The sequence below is a fragment of the Macrobrachium nipponense genome, chromosome 42 (assembly GCF_015104395.2).
Source record: "Macrobrachium nipponense isolate FS-2020 chromosome 42, ASM1510439v2, whole genome shotgun sequence".
Taxonomy (NCBI): Eukaryota; Metazoa; Arthropoda; class Malacostraca; order Decapoda; family Palaemonidae; genus Macrobrachium; species Macrobrachium nipponense.
The window spans coordinates 50,491,299-50,509,013 of NC_061103.1; the positions used below are offsets into that span (position 1 = coordinate 50,491,299).

Consider the following 17,715-nt stretch of genomic DNA (forward strand, 5'->3'; position numbering starts at 1 on the left):
GAGCCGGGACTAGGGTCTGGATAGAAGAAGCCTACATAAGGTAAAAGACATGCATGCATGACAAACCTGAGTAGACAGTACCCTAAGTAAAGCGGATAATAAATATAGAGCGTACATAGATAAGGGGATGTTCTAGGTATGGGAGACCAAGAACGAACCCACCACGAGGCAGAACCATGCTGCCATGCTTCCGACCCAGAGTTCGTATTTATACCTAAAAAACGGCAAATACTGTCTCAGGGCCGGTCCGGAAAAAACCAACTAACCAACCAAATACTGAGTACTTAACTTAGCTGCTGCGATAGCTGCACGCTCCATTATAGATAAATCCAACGAAAGGGCACAAAAAACACAGAGAGAAAAAATGGCACGTGTGACTCGTGTGCGCTAACTGAAAAGGATGGCCACCAGAGGCGCAGCAGTCGGCAGCATGGGATGGAGTAGTAGTAGTACATGCTGCTCACTCTCTGGGTCGGCTCCCCTCATGGAGGGTTTTTGTAGTGGGAGATTTCTATTGGCATTTGGCTCGTGGTAGTGGTCTCACTCGCCTAGTGTTCATACCGACACCCTCTTGGAGGGTGAGCGAGTCAGTTATACTGACCTTTTTCTTTATTTTATTTATTCTCTGGTATGTGTTAGTACATTTACCCTAGAAATAATAGATTAAAGGATATTTCGCGCAGCGACACGAGCTGAGCCCAGAAAACGCAATTGTAAGCTAAAACTCTTACAGTCTAGTAATATTCAGTCATTTATCTTCATCTTGAAACAAATCGAAGTCTCTAGCAAAATATTTAGATTTATGGTGAATTTAAAAAAATCTATCCTTCCCTCCGCGCACGGATGGATTCTCCGCCACAAATCTCCATGCGTACGTACCATTCTCGGAATATTTGCTCCGTTTCATATTAGGCATTTCATAGAGTTTTATATATGAAAATGTGCGCAATTTTATGTAGAATAAAATGAAAAATATTTGAAGGTTGTAGCTTTTCTTATTTCCGAAATAATTGCATATAAAAATATATATATAAAAAAATTCGACATTCGGTCAATTTTAACTCGTCAGATATGGTCAAAAACTGCAATTGTAAGCTAATACTCTTACAGTATAGTAATATTCAATCATTTGCCTTCATTTTGAAAGAAATTGAAAGTCTCTAGGACAATATTTAGATTTATGGTGAATTTTTTTTAAAAAATATTTGTTTACATCCGCGCGTTACGAATTCATGCATTATTTTGTGATATTTTCTCTGTGTTGCTTTTATCGTTTTACAATGTGTTATATACCAAAATGATCGCAATTTAGTGTACATTACAACGAAAAAAAAAGTAACTTGTTACCTTTAACCGTTTTGCGCACAGCACGATTTGAATACAATTATATATGAAATTTCATTTTTGCGCTATCATATATCCCATTATTTATATATGATGATGATAATTTTTTTATTTCTGATGGTTGCATACTAAACTTCAGACAATGACAAAAAAAGGAGCCAAAAATGAACTCTTAATCTTGAAAACTAAGCGTGCTGTGATTTTTTGAAAAAAATATTTTTTCTGCTTCCGCGCTCACTCTGATACACCTCCGGCACACGGGAGACAATTTTTTTTTAACGCTTCAGCGTAAGAGGGTTAAGAAAGTTCAGTGCTAGTTAGAATTAAATTTGTTAAAATTCTGAAAAAGGGTAGTTATCTTTGATGAATCTCAGATATAGCTTTTTCCTAACAGCACTAGCCATCAGGAAACCCCACCTAGTCTATTAAACATTTGAAAACTGACAAAGATGTCATCTAGCCACACTTGACAAATGTTTCTCTTTTGAAAGGACGACTGTATGTGTAGGTCTACTGATCTCGTGGAATGTGCTAAGCTATAGTTCACTGATGAAACTGGGCCATAATTGGACCCCAAGTAAAGAGTAAAGTCTACAGCATACCTGGCATGATACACTCATTGTAAATATTATTATGGGTTATCAAAAGCACTCCTTTGGGACACACCTATTGTGCTACAAAATATTTTACGTTATATTTGTTCCATTTACTTCCTTCCTACCTAACAGTCTAACTTTAAATTTTTCACTTTTGCTCAAACAAAAATTTCATAATAATTTTAATTACCCAAAATTATAATTTTTATTTTATTTACAATACACTGCATGGAATGTACAGCATTGGGTAAAGATAGTCATCCTTTCTGGTAAGCATCAATGAGTAAGGCTAGGAAATGCATCACCAGTACAGCTATACTTTTTTTTTTTAAAAAAGTAGGGGGTTGTCCCTTGTCACACTCAAATAAGGGTTAAGTATGGTTATGAGAATGTGAAAAACTCAAAAATTAATCCTAACCCTGTGGCCCTACAGTGGTGCTGTCATTCAACAATACAACCAAGTGGCCTATCAACTGGTTTCAGAATCCTTGTAGTATCAAAAGCACCGTGACCACCTCATGAACATTATGCGTAGGTGAGAACCCTCTTGAGTCCAGACACCAAAAATAAAATCCACTCAGGAGTGCACCATCTCTCCATAAATGCACGCAGCAAAAGAAACTCTGGTGAGGAGGGGATAAAAAAACTCCCACAAGGTTCCCATTATCTAATCACCAAGTGAGGTCTTTCTTTACTGCCCTGTTCAGAGGGACAAGAAACACCGAAGGGTAAATGACAGATGGCCAGTGTTGCTTTCACATACATTGAAGCAAAAGCACATTGATATATCCATTGGACACAAGTTTCTCCACAGACAAGTGGCAGGGAAACACGGGCAAAGGATTATTTTACTGAGTTTGTTGAGCTGACAGTCCACAAGACAGACCTTTACTGCTATTGTATCAGTCAACAACCTAGGTCTTCATATGCTGTTTGCTTAGATCACAACAAGGAAGGAAAAACTCAATCAACTCGGGTAACTACATCTTGCAGACAGCCCAAGTCATCCCATTAAGATACCGTAACAGAGAGACTCTGAGTGAATGGTCCAACACTGACATTACCAAAAACATTCATGAGAAAACACCTGTGGGGTGGGGCAGCCAACAATCTGAAACAAGTGCTTTGACTGATAGACTGTCCACTGCAGCAAGGCAGAGATACCTCTGAGAGCTCTAGGAAAATTGCCACTGGGAACACTGCCCATTGCCCATGTATGAAACATTGCCCCTGGGAACACTACCAAGATGTTTTCAGGTGTTACTGGTACAGGGTAAAGCTGGTTCAGTTCGCCTGTAGAATCATATTGAAGAGAACCTTTTTCCTCCCATGTCGAGAACTGAAATTCAATTCTTGTGGGTGCGGGTATCCTGTATGTGACATCGGAACAGCCAGAAAATGAGAAGTTTTCTACCTCCATTTTTGAACATTTCTGCAAATGCTATTTACAGAAGGTAATTGAGAAAGTGTAGCTTCAGCCAAGGTTGCAGCTGCTTGTGATACTAGTACATGACTCAACTGATGAGATGTTGCAGAAATGGCTTTTAAAGTTGCTTGAACACTTTTGTTTTGGCTTTAACTATATCCTTGGTCATTAAGTGGCAGTGCTCATTAACATACATTAAAATTTCAACATTTTCTATCAATGCGTTGTGTGTAATCATGCTTTGCATTTCTTTTACTTTCTTTGAGGACATTCCCAATAAATAATTGCAGTTCATCGACAAGCATATCTCTTCCACGTTCACTTTTCATCACATGGGCCATTATGGGTCTTAACTTGAGCCAATCCGATATAAAACAAGAAATGAGTAAGTAATATTATGTCTTAGCTTACATTTAAAATACTATTAAACTAGTTTCTTGTCTCAGAATCATCATCGATAAATAATTGTAAATGGTTTTAAAAGACAGTTTTATATTTTAAATACAGGCAGTCCCTGGGTTACGACGGGTTAAGCTTACGACGTTCCGAGGTTAAGGCACTTTTCAATTATATTCATCAGAAATTATTTCCAGGGTTATGACGCCTACAACACTGATCGGGCAGAAGAAATAAGACACCAAAAATGCAAAATAATCAATAGTTGAAGGTTTTTTATGAAAAAATGCAATAAGAATGCAGTTTACATAGTTTTGAATGCATCCAAAGCATTAAAAGTAAGGTTTTCTAAGGATTTTTGACGATGTTCTGGCTTACGACGATTTTCGGGTTACAACACGTCTCAAGAATAGAACCCCCATCGTAACCCGGGGACTGCCTGTACCAGTTTTCAGTTTACAAAACATCAGTGACAAATGGTTGTAAACGGCTGTAAAAGGCAATTTCATATTTTTAAAAATAAACTCGTTTTGTTTCTAAATACAGTAATATCATTCAAATGAATCTTTACTAAGAATTTATTTCTATATATTGTATTATTTTTATATACATCTTTAATTTCATTTATAAGAGCTAGGGAGTGTTCCCAGTGGGAATTTTCTGTGCACGACCTCTGAGAGTTCCTAATGAATAGTACGTAGAAATACGCATTCCTCAGATCCATCAAAAGGATGAAGTCGACCTCTTTGATAAAAGTCAACACAGAGCATGGGATTTCTATCTAAACAGAGAATGTTCAATTGCAATGGCTGGTCTCCAGCAGTCTCCTAGTACAATGACTAGTAAAGAAGACATTGGAGAAGTCATCTAAAAAACTTCCAATGTCCTTTTCCAGCATTGTCCAAACCTCCTCAATCAATAGAGTGAGAGATTGGGACAATCCTGGAAAATATGAAGGAAATATGATTAGGTTTATGGAAAAGGTGGAGGGGACGGGAAGGAAATCTAGAAGGGAAATCTGTAACCATCCTGAAGGGCAGCAACTGCACAAGGCTCTGCCCCACGTTCTTGCAATAGAAGGGGCACGACTGGCATACCCCAGCATGCAGTAGCAGGAAAGGACTGCCAACAACCACATCCTCCTCCCTTTTCCATTCCCTTGTCTTCCTTCTTGACTAAAACCTGGATGGGAGACAGAAAAGGTTTTCCAAACCCCTCATCAAAGAAGGAGACTCATGGAAAACTGAACAGGCCATGGAAAAGGTCTTGCTTTTTCACTGGCCCAGTGCTGATGACCTAATCGCCCCCTAGGGTCTTGGCTGCAGTTCCTTTCACAGGTCGTGAAGGGGACTGCCCAGTAATAAAAGGAATATCGTGGTCATCTGTTCTCCATTTTTTCACTGCCAATTCAACCTTACTCTTAAAAAAAATAAAGACAAGCCCAACAAATCTGTTCCCGAGTGAGCTCTCTCTCATAATATTGGAGAAGAAAATCCATTTCCTTCCCCTTGACCCCCAACAACCTTTGGAACTGCTTTATTCTCCTCCAAACAGACCCCAGAAACTGCAAATCTGACATCTTGTTGCTACAAGGCTAAACACTATGTAGCCTATAGCAAAACCATGACAACCAACACCCAACACCGTGGCTCTGACTTCAGAATAGTAGAAAGCAAAATTCTCACCCTTTCATACAAAGCCATTCCAACCCAAGATTGTTTGTTAGTCTAGGCTGATGGGTCCACCTGTAGGGGTCATGTCTCAGCATCCTCCAAGATGTTGGACTTAACTGCTATGTCAGAGGTGGGGGATGAGCCCAGCAGAGCAACTAGGGGACAGAGAGCTGTCCAACCAAGAGACCAGAGAATCAACTTATTCCAGGAAGCACCATACAAGCAGGTACCTGGGCCACTGAAAGAATGACACTGACTCCACTGTTAGACCTAATATGCACTCAATATGGGACACCAGGTGCTGAGGAGTAACATGGTTGGTTGTTTGAGATCAGTGTTCAATAACCTTGCAAAAATGCCACTCCAACTTCGTATATTTGTGATTCAACCAGTATGGTATACTATTCACGTCCTAAAATCTCAAGACAGCACAAGATGAATTCTCTACCAGTCATCTGATCCTGCATATGGGATTGTGAGATGTCCCAAATGAGTCCCAAACACTGACTAACAGTCTGAAGGCAAGGAAGGTCAAATATAATCCCCATTACTGTCCTCATGCCTGAAATAAAAGCAGCACCAGCCAGGCTAGAACCACTGACCAATCAAGGCTTACAAGAGTACTGACCATGCAGAGCAGCACTGCACACGGTGAAGCTGAACAGCACTAAAAAAGGAGAGCAATACTGAGCATTGCATGAGACACAGCAATCCTGGGAAGCGCATGCTCCAACCTCAGCCAAACAGCTTAAGGCAGTGCTACACACACACGGAAATATGACCTACCTCACCATGATCAGGGAACTGAATGTACATTCAGCAATCACAGGACTTACAGAAATTGTTTCAAGGAACTATGATGGCCTATAATCTAGGGAAGTGAAGCTCTTTCCTATGTTATTTCATAGAAAACAGCAAGGGGAGATCAAGGTCAGTCATCCTCTCTTGATGAGTGCATGCAGGCTACCAGGCCTGATTGTGGTCACACACCAGGACTGAGCGTAAGCAAACCCATGCAATGATGATTGATCACAAGTGGACTGATGTACTGAACCATCTCCACCACCCACAACTACCTACCTGCATGAGCAGGTACTAGGATCACTGTCACTCTTAACAGGAGAGCAATGGCTATGAGAAGACTTCTAGGCCTTCTTATGGAGGGCTGCCCTCTGAACCTTCGTCCTATGCTTTTGCTGATTCAGAGATTAAGCAGAGGAAGAATCCCAACTGACCAGGGAAGGCCACCTGCCTTCACACCTTTATCTTCTGGTAAAGGCATGTGTTTCAGCAACAACTACACAAAAAACAAAAAAATTATCATCATCTGGTCCATCTGCATTCTCCTTGAGGCAAGTCAAAACACCATCCTGGGATAAGCAGTAAGGTTTTTAAGGTAGGTCACGGCAGGGAAGAAGTGTTGGTGGTGTGTTTGAAAGAAATATTCAGAACTTTTTCACCTTCTCATCCTTGGTTTGTATGTCTTCTGTGGGCAGGCAATAATGAGGTATGCTCCAAGACATTGCAGGATGGTATGCACCTCCGTAAATCATAAACACAGAACACTGACCATGTTTTCTAGGAAGGATTATTCAGTACCATCATTCTAATACAAATGTAATGAGCAAAATCCTAACACAAACGACAGTAGCACTAAGACAAAGAATTCTCAGGTGAGCTCCAGCAACAGCCATGATAGAAAAGAGGTCAGTAGGTATGTCTCTACAGCAAGATCACCATTGAAAAATTAGCGCTCATACTAAGTGAGTGGGTGAGTCTGCCTCTAATTAACTACCTTGTTACCAAGCTTCAATGTCCGAACCAGCTTTTAGTGTAGGTAATCCATATAAAAGAAAAAGAATTGTATCCTCATATGAACAAATGGAAGATAAACAGACAACTGCTGTGAGCTTATATCTCTATACATTGGATGTACAAATATGATGTTATTATGATATAACAAAGTTCATTGTATACTTACCTGGCAGGTACATATATAGCTATATTCTCTGTTCGCACTGGCAGAATTTTCAAAACTCGCGGCAACCGCTAGATCACTGGTAGTTCAGGTGATCGCCAACCACCCCTCCCCCGTTCCCCGTGGCGCTGGTGCTCGGAATCATTCCCATTTTCGTCAGATTTTTCTCTGAACCCTGTCTCCTGAGGGGAGGTGGGTGGGAATTTAATTATATATACCTGCCAGGTAAGTATACATGAAACTTTGTTATATCATAATAACATCATTTTCATGTATGCACTTACCTGGCAGGTATATATATAGCTGATTGGACACAAAATCTGGAGGTGGGTCAAAGACAGCAACATTGTAAGAGTTTTAAATTTAAAATAAATCCCAAATACTCTTAGATTCCTTACCTGTAAGGTAACTGACTTCATAAATCCTGCCTCCTTAGCTGCTAAACCTTAGTAGCTCCCAACTAGGATATGACCTAATAGTTGATGAAGCTAAATACAAGGGTCTGACAACTGGACGGGACCAATTCGTTGATAGGAAACCCTAGCCCTCTCTTACCACGGGCATTCATGCTAGGATAGTTAGACCACCTGAACCACACACAAAGCTAACATAACACACTACACTTCACAGACTGCAGAGGAAATAACCCTCTCAGACACCATAAAAACAACACCACTTAATTAAATACCTAGCATGTTAGTAAGTTATGGGGTGGAACTCCCTTGCCCAATACTGCTCCTGAGGATCATAAGGGACCCAACGTTTGACAGTTATCAAATGTTGTTTTGACGTTTCTAAGGTAATGACACGCAAACACTGAATTAGTCCTCCAAAACGTCGTTTCAATGATATCTTTGAGGGCCATACTTCCTTTTAAATGCCAAGGAAGTAGCTACTGCTCTCACTTCGTGCGCCTTAACCTTAAGGATGCCGAAATTTTCTTCTTGGCATAACATATGTGATTCTTTAATCAGTTCCCTGAGGAAAAAGGCAATAGCATTTTTGATCATTGCTCTGCTAGGGTCCTTCACAGAGCACCACAGTGATTCTGAAGTTCCTCTAATATTATTGGTTTTCTCTATATAATAGCGCGAAGCCCTTACTGGACAGAGAACTCTCTCTTGTTCCTGTCCTACCAAATCTGAAAGACCCATAATCTCAAAGACCTTGGCCAGGGATGAGCTGGATTCTCATTCTTGGCCAAGAAAACCTCCTGAAAAGAGCAAACTGCCTTGTCATGCTTCCAGCCAACATGTTTGCTAATTGCTTGCAGCTCACTAACCCTTTTAGCTGTGGCCAAGGCCACCAAAAAGATGGTCTTTTTTCGAGATATCTCTAAACGAAGCTTGATCCATCGGTTCGAACTTATTAGTTCCTAAGAATTTCAGGACTACATCGAGATTCCAGGAAGGTGTTCTGTATCGGTGTTCCTTCCTTGTTTCCAAAGGACCTTATGATGGTCTCTCAGATCGAGATTATTGGTAATATCTAAACCTCTGTGTCTAAATACTGAGGCCACATACTACGATATCCTTTAATTGTCTGAGTTGACAACCCTACTTCTTCTTTAAAAATAAAAGGAAGTCGGCAATTTGGGTCACAGAGGTACTGGATGAAGAAATCTTCCGACTCTTGCACCACTTACGAAAGATTTCCCACTTCGCCTGGTACACCTTAATAGTCGAGGCTCTTCTTGATCCCGGGCCACAGCTCTGGCCGCCTCTCTAGAAACCCCCTCGCTCTGACAAGTCTTTCGATAGTCTGAAAGCAGTCAGACCCAGAGCGAGGTGTTCTTGTGGTACCTGTTGAAGTGAGGCTGTTTGAGTAGATCGACTCTTGCTATCTGGAAGTGTTCTTGGTACATCTACTGTCCATTCCAGTACCTCTGTGAACCAATCTCGGGGCGGCCAGTAGGGAGCTATGAGAGTCATTGTCGTCCCTTGACTCTCCCTGAATTTCTTCAAAACCTTTCCTAATATCTTGAACGGGAAAGGCGTACACGTCTAGCCCCGTCCAATCTAGAAGAAAGGCGTCTACTGCGACTGCTTGACGGTCTGGACTGGAGAGCAATAAGTCGTCATCTCTTTGTCATTGCGGTCGCAAACAAGTCCACCACTGGACGACCCCATAATTTCCACAGACTCTGGCATACTTCTAGATGAAGAGTCCATTCTGTAGACAGAAGTTGACCTTCCCTGCTCAACAGGTCCGCTCTCACATTCTTCTCCCTTGAATGAACCTGGTGAGAAGGTTTACGTTTTCCTTCTCTGCCCATAGAAGGATCTCCTCCGCCAACTTGCAAAGAGAGACTGAATGCGTTCCCCCTTGCTTGCGGATGTACGCCAGAGCTGTGTTATTGTCCGCGTTGACCTGCACCGCCTTGTTGCGGATCACCGCGTTGAACTCTTTCAAAGCCAAGAAAATCGCCATCAGTTCCTTCCTGTTTATATGCCAAGATGCTTCCTCCTTGCTCCAGCGACCTGACACTTCTTGAGGGCCGAGAGTCGCTCCCCCAGCCTGCGTCTGAAAACAATACAAGGTCTGGGTTCTTCTGCTGGAGCGACGCTCCCTCCGCTAACTTCCCCGGAGTTAGCCACCAAAGTAATTCCTCTTTGATCTTGCGAGGAATTCGAAACAGGAAGGAATCCGGTTGCGATTTTCTTGGCCAGACTTGGTTCAAAAATATTTGCAAGGGTCTCATGTGAAGCCTTCCTAGAGAAACGAACCGTTCCAGTGACGAGAGAGTCCCCAGTAAGCTCATCCACTCTCGTGCAGAACATTGTTCTTTCTCTAGAAAGGCTTGTACTTTCCGGATGCATTGAGCCTGCCTGTCAGGAGATGGAAAAGCCCGAAAAGTCGCTGAGGAAATCAGAATCCCCAAATAAACTAGCTCCTGATTGGGGATCAGATTCGACTTTTCTAAGTTCACCATCAGCCCTAATTCGTTCGTTAATGCCAACGTCATTTCTAAGTCCTCCAGACATTGTCTTCTTGATTGGGCTCTTATGAGCCAATCGTCTAGGTATAGAGACACTCTTATCCCTAGAATATGTAGCCACTTCGCCACGCTTGACATCACTCTTGTAAAAACTTGTGGGGCTGTGCACAGTCCGAAGCAGAGGGCTTTGAACTGAAAGACCCTGTTCTGGATCACAAATCTTAAGTACTTCCTGGATCCTGCATGAATTGGATATGAAAATATGCGTCTTGAAGGTCCAGGGTAACCATCCAGTCCCCTGGACGCACCGCTGCCAGTACTGAATCGGTCGTCTCCATAGTAAATTTTGTCTTCTCCACAAATAAGTTGAGTTGACTTACGTCCAGTACTGGTCTCCATCCCCCCGAGGATTTCGCTACTAAGAAAAGCCGGTTGTAAAAATCCGGGGATAAGTGACCAAACTACAGGTTCTATTGCTCCTTTCCTGAGGCATAGAAAGTACTTGCTCTTGCAGTGCTTCTTGTTTCCCTGGATCGCTGTAGTGAGCTCCAAGCTCTCTTTGGCGATGTTGAAAGAGGTGGTTTCTTCAGAAAAGGGATCTTGTAACCTTCCTTGGCTACCGTGACGACCCAAGGATCTGCTCCCTTTTCTTGCCAAATCTCCCAAAACTTCTGGAGTCTGGCCCCAACTGATGTCTGAAGGACTTGTTCTTCATTGTTTATTACTGGGTTTCGAACCCCTCTTGGAAGGAGCTCTTCTTCCTCTGAAGGAAGGACGAGAAAAAGACTTGCCTCGAAAGGGCTGACTAGCCTGTCTTGACTCCTTAGGTGTCTTCTTAACCACTTTGGTGGGTAAAAATTTCCTTACCGAAGACGTTAAAAGATCCTGCGTCGCCTTCTGAGTCAGGGAAAGCGAAATATCCTTGATAAGATCCGAAGAAAATAACTGATCCGAGAGTGGGGAAAAAACCAATTCGGATTTCTGAGCGTTAGAAACGCCCTTTGCCGCAAAAGAGCACAGAGTGACCTCTTCTTTAAAACTCCTGCGGTGAAAAGCGATGCTAACTCATTCGCCCCATCCCTTAGGGCTTTGTCCATGCAGGACATAATACTGCTTGGAAGTTGCGAAGCAGTTGATTCCTTATCTTCCAAGGTTCGTCCCAGAGCCCCCAAGGACCAATCAAGAAAATTGAAAACCTCGAATGTCCGGAAAATACCTTTCAAGAGATGATCTAACTCTGATGACGTCCACCACACTTTAGCCGAATTCAAAGCATGTCTGCGGGAACTGTCAACAATGTTGGAAAAATCCCCCTGGGAGGAGGCAGGAACTCCCAGGCCCAGACTTTCCCCCGTCGCATACCAGATCCCGACTTCGATGCCAATTTGGCTGGAGGGAAGGAGAAAGAAGTCTTGCCCGCTTCCCTCTTTTCTTTCAACCACGTATCGATCCTTTGAAGAGCCTTCTTAGCTGTAATTGAAAGCTTCATCTTCAAAAACGATGACTTCTTCGGTGTTTTATTCTTGGAGAATTGAGAAAGGGGTGACATCGGAGCTGAAGGCTGAAATTCCCCTTCAAAAATTGACAGAAGGCAATCAGTTAAACTTCTTGTAGTCTGAAGAAGGTGCTTCACCATCTTCTCTTCTTCAGACGCTAAGTCTTCCATCTCCTCTTCTGCCGAAGAAACATCTTGTAATCCAAGGTCTTGCTGCTGAACATCTTCTCTAACCTCACGGGAAGAAGAAGGCTCCTGCCGCCTGCGTCCTGCGTCCTTCTGAGATACGTCGACCAAACGTGAATCCGCTCCGAGATTGCGTCCTGCGTCCTGTCCGCCTGAGAGTCCGTCCGACTTAGCCGGTAACTTGCGTCCTACACGAGAATCCGAAGTGCGATGAGGAGGAGGCAAACAATCATGCGTCCTTTTGGAGGACTTGACGGGGAGAGACGCGTCCTTACGTCTCGTAGGAGGATGTTTCGTTGCTTCCCACGATTTAACTAGATCGGCTAACCTTCCTTGCATCTCTTTAAGAAAGTCCTTAGTCTCTTGTTTCCTGACGGGATGCCTGAGCATGCGGGGAACGAAGACGAGAAGTATTGCTACGACGAGAAACTCGAACCTGAGGTCTACGAGAAGGAGAAGATACAGGAGAAACTGCCCAGGATGCAGAAGGAGGGCTCCTATCAGGCGAACCGCCGTCTAAATGAAGTCTTGCGTCCTGCCTTGAACGAAAAGTTCTCCTCCTTTTAACGGAACCACGTCTTCATCGTCACTAGATGAGAAAATCTCGGGGCTACTCCACCGCTCTTGAGCGTCAAGTTCATCCTGAGATGACGGTAGGTCTATGCGTCCTCTTCAGCGGACGCGATTCTTCCGCATAGCGTCGATACCTGCTGACGCAGAACTATCGTAGAAGAAAAACACTTTCCAGTGTGCCTTTTCTATGGCGCACTGCTGCAGCCTGGGACGCAACAGGACTGCCTGAAGGGACGACTGATCGTAAGGGAACCCCTCTCGCCTCCCTTCGACTGTCGACATGCCTTCTCCCTTGGGTCTGGGAGCTTGGCAGAGGCCTAGGTCTAGGAGCACGAGAGAGACGATCAGCCGCCCCCTCCTCCACTACACTGACACTCTCAAAAGTACCCACTTTGTCTGTAAGACGCTGAATCTGATCGCCCATTGACGCAAGGGCGGCAAACACTTTCACATAATTAGGATCCTCAGAAACAGCAGCAGGCGCAGGAGAAAACCTGAGGAGAAGGATCTACAACTTCTACTTGGGAAGGAGGGGGAGAAATAACAGAAGCATTCAAGGCCTTACTAGAAGAGCCTGACCTCTCACTCCGAGACACCGTATCCCCCTTACTCTATCCTTTTCTAGTCTCTCAACATATTTAGTGAAAGTCTTCCATTCCTTCTCATTTAAACTTTCACAACTCATTACATCTATTATCCCAAGTACACACACCCTCTCTACACTTCTTACATACTGTGTGAGGGTCTACCGAGGCTTTCGGCAGTCTCACCTTGCACCCTTCTTTCACACACACTCTAAATACTAAACCAGAACAATCACATTATAAGAAATTCCAAACGCGATTGCCAATCCAACTTTCCAATACGATACCCAATAATCCATCAAAGTACAGCGAAAGTAGCTAACGAGTTCGAAATTCTAGCAGGGAACCCACAACGATGTTGCCGGTTCGGCTGGCAGAAAAAATCTGACGAAAATGGAATGATTCCGAGCACCAGCGCCACGGGAACGGTGGGGTGGCGATCACCTGAACTACCAGTGATCTAGCGGTTGCCGCGAGTTTTGAAAAATTCTGCCAGTGCGAACAGAGAATATAGCTATAGATATACCTGCCAGGTAAGTGTCATACATGAAACTTGAGCATCTTTATAAAGTCATGAACTCATTTGAAATTCAATTATCAGCTTAGGCTTATATAACTAACAATTTTCAACATGTATATTATTTTAATTGAAGTTATGGCACCAAGATCTCAGTAAAATATCTCATCTACATCTAGATGAACATTTTCTTCATTAAAGGTCTAAATCAAAGAAATTTAAAAGTACTGCACTATACTGTACCTTCAAGTTAATGGAACTTCAGAGAATGCATCTGACCACAACAACTTTAAAATGGGTTTCACTCTTCGGTGGAACATTATGCATGTAGACTCATTAATGATTTCTAGGTAAGAGGGCTTGAGAGCAGATTCTATTTTGCTTTTGATGGATAATTCGACTGGTCCCACTGTTGATAAGAAAAAGAATAAATCTAGCAACATAATCTTCATATAGAAGGGCCAAATAAAAAAACATTTAGTATTTTGCCTCCATAACTAATTATACAAGACTGATGCTGATGAAATAAAGAACAAAACAGAACTATTATTCAAAGAAAAAGATATGATAAGAAGAAATTTGTTGGGGGCAGCTTGCATAAGTTTTAGCTAACAAAAAACTTTAATATTAGTCAGAGTGGATACAAGTTTAGACCCTTTATTCCTTCACATTGGTTCCCTACTGTACTAATTCGGAGAGGCTTTAAATGATCTATTACCAAATCGTTGAATAGTTCTCTCTATGTATTTAACTTACTGAATTGCTGATTTGACCACTTGTTTTATGATGTAAACAACTTAAATTTAACTTTTGACAACTTTCCTTTAATTTCTCTTGCAGTGAGAAAAAATATTTATGATTTCTATGTATGTGCTTACTACAGGCAGTCCTCGGTTATCGGCGATCCGTTTTATGGGGCTTGTCTAGCGCCATAAAATCGGCGATTTTATGGCTCCATGAGATGAGTTCCGGTTCTCGGTGCCATAAGGGTGCTTATAGCACCGATAACTGGTTATCAGTGCCATAAGTCACTGAATTGCGGTTAATGGTGGTTTTCACTTATCGGCATACCCCCGGGAACGGTACCTCCGCCGATAACTGGGGACTGCCTGTATTCTATTCTCTGAACGGGAACAACAGACTTTCCTAAATATTTCCTTGTTTAATTTGACACGGAACTATCTATGGCATGGGGCTCTATCAGCCGTTACATTGGATGCCAGACTGTGCAGGAGGTTACAAGAGTCACGCCTACCCTTCTCATATACTTGCCCAAAAAACCTATATGTATTCCCAGATGGTGACTGACTCTCCTTCCAGAACTTTGCATTAAGCACAGACTATATGGGGCTCCCACAAGGGCCATACCAAGTGTTCCTTTTCCTATGGAACAGTGCCAATCTTACTGCATGAGAAAAAACCTCCCACACAAAGAGTGAGTCTCCAAATAAAAGACAGTTTCTACTTCATAGCAACAAATTTCCAATTTTGCAGATAATTCCCATTTTTTTCTAGGTATCCACACCTTAAGTCTTCTATCATTATTCAGCCTATAACTACTGCCACATTAGTCTGTTTGCTAAAGGATAAGGGCGGTTTAAAGGATGAGGGCGATTGACAGTGAAGTGAGTGGGAAATTTTCCTAATCCTTACTCACCTGCCAATAGTTAGCTACCTTGTTACCAAGCTTCAATGACTGAACCCCCACTTGTGATAAAGGTACATATATCCAAAGAACATACTTTCAGGTTTGTATATCTAAGGGTAATGCTGAGTTTGTGGAATATTGGCTGATTAGACTGCTCTGACTTTTTCACCTTTTTTAAGAATTCACTCTCCCTTCATAACAAAAAACAAAAACCTGTTTCGCACTCTAAAAAAGGAATTAAAATAACACACTTATTACTGTGCAATATGTATAGTACTAATGTTTCCTTCTTTGCTTACAAACTTTATTGATTTACATAGCATGCACGTAAATATGATCAACATTCCTTTATGAGTACTGGAATAATATAGTATATGTATTCAAGTAAAACTTCTACACATACAAATTTCCATATAACATTATTCATTTCAGTACTTACTCAACATTCATCTAGAAAGAATTTCACAATTACAAATACCTGGTTATGCTGCCAGGACATCTATTTTCTTCCTCTAGCTTTCCAGTCATTCTTTTCTTAGCCCACTGGACTGTGGGAAGGTTGTAGTATTATGAACATTCATGTTTGCAGTATTTTAGTAAAATTTACTAAAACTCTTATCTAGTTGAATACAACACTGCGTGAATGCAGGCTGGTGACCTCTTATAATTATAACTTGCAAGCCAAACAATCCTGACAACTGGAAACACTAAAGCAACACCATCCTTTGGAACTTTTATCTGATAAGGAACCTTCACAGTCGGTGCTTCCTCTTTTGGGAGTCCTTCAGCAGAACTAATGGTACTATTACCAAGGATATGCCGGCCAAAATAACCATTAGTTAGAGTTTCACTCTTATGGAATGAAATGCAATACCCAGTGCCTTGGATTTCATCACAAAATTAAGACAGTCAACAAAATTAAAATAAAGTACCTCTCTGAGAAAGGGCATTCCCAAATACAATCAGTCTTTCACACTTCCTATAGTAATTAAAAAATAAACATGATTTTGGGAGAGTGACCTCTTATGGACATAAGCTACTGTAGCCCCAGCAGCAAGCAAAGGACCCAAGGTAAACAATTTTCAGAATAGAACAGAATAGAATAGAATAGAATAGAATAGTATAGGATTTAGGCCAAAGGCCAAGCGCTGGGACCTATCAGTCCATTTGATGTTATAACAGAAATTGACAGTAAAAGGAGGACAAAGGTGTAACAGGAAAAAAGACCTCTCAGTTGCACAATGAATATTGTTAGGAGAGCAAGGAAAGTAAGAAGGATGATAGAGAATATGAATGGAGGTACAGTAAAATAAATGAAAAGGGCTAATAGCTAGGTGCTGCAAAGATATTCAAGTAATGCCTACAGTGCAATAAAGCAATTTTTATATCAGAAGGTCAGTAAACTAATCCCTAACACATCATCACAATAAGCAGAATCAGTCCACTGATCGTAGCATTGCATCGAAGCATTGCACCACCCTCATCATCAACAATCACTGCAAAAACAATGAAGAACAGAGAAGCTGTTGAGTGCATACAGCACGTATTCTGTGATATCTTAACACATAAAAATTTCCCTGTTGCTCAAGTACGCTGATATTAATTGTAAATGTATATATTTGTTCCTACATCTTTTTATATAGTAGTCGTCCTGTATCCCTACCATAAGCTGGAAAAAATTGTTGAAGCCAGGCAACAAGGTGATTAACTGGTGGTAGAATAGGTAAATACAGGGTACTGCCCACGTCATTCTGTTGGAAACAGCAATTTCTGCTCTCTGAATCTCACTGCTCATTGAATCTGTATTTGTTAATCATTCCTCTGCTGATGATTCTTTGGCTTGATTCAAACTAAGTTTGACCAACTCAGAATGGCTGTCACTCAAAAAGAAAAAAATTTGAATGAACAACAAAGAAGTGTACTATGTAAGGAAGCACTTGGCTGCTTTATATCCTCTTATACTGATGACTCATCACCTTCATCTTTATGATGGGGGGTGGGGGTGAGAGGGGAGGTCTGTATCCATGGTTCTCTCTGTGGGAAGATTGCTGGCTGGTCTCCTTTATGTGAAAGAAAATGATAAGAAAACACAGGAAAGCCAAGATGCATTTATCAGTTTGAAAGTCTTCAAGGGACAAATGCACCCCTTTGACACGACACTGTTAAACATCTGTTACTTTTTTTGCTGAACCCTCCTGCCTTTTCTGCTCCTCCTTTTTGTTCTTCCAGGGTTTGGTCCAAGGTTGGTATACAGATGGAGAGGTAAGTTAGCTATTTCCTCCAACAATTACAGCTCAAGGGCCTGTATAGTTTGTATCCCTTGGTAAGACCCACACAAGCTTGCAGCCCATCACTAACAAC

The 17,715-nt window shown here is 41.8% G+C and overlaps 1 pseudogene; it reads right to left on the reverse strand.

The window, feature by feature from the left end:
• LOC135213377 (bolA-like protein DDB_G0274169) overlaps positions 1 to 17,715 on the reverse strand; it is a 126,259-nt pseudogene that overhangs the window by 29,625 nt on the left and 78,919 nt on the right.